Source organism: Limulus polyphemus, unplaced genomic scaffold (genome assembly GCF_000517525.1).
Source record: "Limulus polyphemus unplaced genomic scaffold, Limulus_polyphemus-2.1.2 Scaffold4565, whole genome shotgun sequence".
Classification (NCBI taxonomy): Eukaryota; Metazoa; Arthropoda; class Merostomata; order Xiphosura; family Limulidae; genus Limulus; species Limulus polyphemus.
Genome location: NW_013670175.1, coordinates 89,259 through 91,526, shown reverse-complemented (window position 1 = coordinate 91,526; position 2,268 = coordinate 89,259).

The window sequence follows — 2,268 nt, the reverse complement described above, 5'->3', positions numbered from 1 at the left end:
AATTAAATATATATTTTATCTATTTTGTTGAACTTAATGCACATTATTAGTGAACTCAAACTTGCCTTGTCCATTAAATACTGATACAAATACTCTGTAACTTATCTAAATGTTTGTAATATATTTGATAGAAAATATACAGTAACATCAAACTGGTTTGGAATCCATTTTAAGTTAAAAAGTATTGTATATCAAGTTTCAAAAATGGTTCTCTATGTAATTTATTATTGCCCCCCAGTGGCCCATTAGTAAATCTGAGGGCTCAAACCACTAAAAACCGAGTTTCGATACTCGTGGTGGGCTCAGCACAGGTAGATCATGGTGTAGCTTTTTACTTACTAAAAAACCACACAAAGTATAATTTATTATGTATGCTTGTCCATTTATTTCTACCAAAAATGTTAATTTTTTTTATCTCCCATCTTTTAAAAGTCAAATTAAGCCAATTAACAGTTTGTCCGGTTCACAAACGACTACATATTTTCTGACCGATGGTTCGTTCTTTTTCTTTTTTTTTTTTTACATGAGTGTTTGAGGTCAAAGAAAAATTTTAATATTTAAAAAATATATTATTTGATAGATTCAATAACTTCTGTGCAAAATTTTATCAAGCAATCTATTAAAAAGTGGATCGACGTAGGTCGGATTTGAACCTTCAACTTACACGCTTCCCAACTTCATAGTTCCATATATCCATACGCGGAAGAAATGTTTTCGGATTGCTTCTCAAGACATACAAATACACCGGTGAAATATTAGTCCCAGCATTTTGAGTTGTGACAGTTGCCGAGGTATCCGTGTGAGTGATATATATATATAAACAAGGGTTAGAGGGAAGGTAGCTAGCCAGCACCGCCACCTCTTGAGATACTGTAATAAAATAGTGGGACTTGGTTGTCACACTTATAACGCACCCACGCCTCTAAAGTGCGTTTTATTTGTCTTATTTTCTTTTCTTAACGCTAACGAGGCGCGTACCACAGCGATCTTCAAACCCTGAATTAATCCAAAATTACGTAATCGAAGACAATTTAAAAACTCACACAATCCCACTTTGCAATCCGACTACTTACGCATTTATACCAAAATCGTTAGGTATTTTAGATTACATCCGCCAGGTGACAGTATTAGCGTTAGTCCAGGGGAAGATTGAGCTGATAATACATCGGGACAGTTAATGGTGGGTCGCTATCGATCGACAAAAATTTTGTTTTTTAACCACTATTTAAATCGGTTTCTCAAGTTCCATTAACGACTCATTGGCTATCTTAACTTTGGTATTAACGACTGATTGGCTAACTTAACTTTGGTATTAACGATTGATTGGCTAACTTAACTTTGGTATTAACGACTGATTGGCTAACTTAACTTTGGTATTAACGACTGATTGGCTAACTTAACTTTGGTATTAACGACTTATTGGCTAACTTAACTTTGGTATTAACGACTTATTGGCTAACTTAACTTTGGTATTAACGACTCATTAGCTAACTTAACTTTGGTATTAACGACTGATTGGCTAACTTAACTTTGGTATTAACGACTCATTGGCTAACTTAACTTTGGTATTAACAACATATTGGCAATAAACATATAGTTGTATTAATAATGCTTGGGGACGGCTTGAATGGGTAAGGAAGAAAAACTTTAATATAAATATTTTAAATGTAGTTTGATTTGTAATTAACATAACAGTTAGATATTTTAAAGGTAGTTTTGATTTGTAATCAACATAACAGTTAGATATTTTAAAGGTAGTTTGATTTGTAATTAACATAACAGTTAGATATTTAAAAGGTAGTTTTGATTTGTAATTATCCTAACAGGTAGATATTTTAAAGATAGTTTTGATTTGTAATTAACATAACAGATATTTTAAAGGTAGTTTGATTTGTATTTAACATAACAGTTAGATATTTTAAAGGTAGTTTTGATTTGTAATCAACATAACAGTTAGATATTTTAAAGGTAGTTTGATTTGTAATTAACATAACAGTTAGATATTTTAAAGGTAGTTTGATTTGTAATTAACATAACAGATATTTTAAAGGTAGTTTGATTTGTATTTAACATAACAGTTAGATATTTTAAAGGTAGTTTTGATTTGTAATCAACATAACAGTTAGATATTTTAAAGGTAGTTTGATTTGTAATTAACATAACAGTTAGATATTTTAAAGGTAGTTTGGATTTGTAATTAACATAACAGTTAGATATTTTAAAGGTAGTTTGGATTTGTAATTAACATAACAGTTAGATATTTTAAAG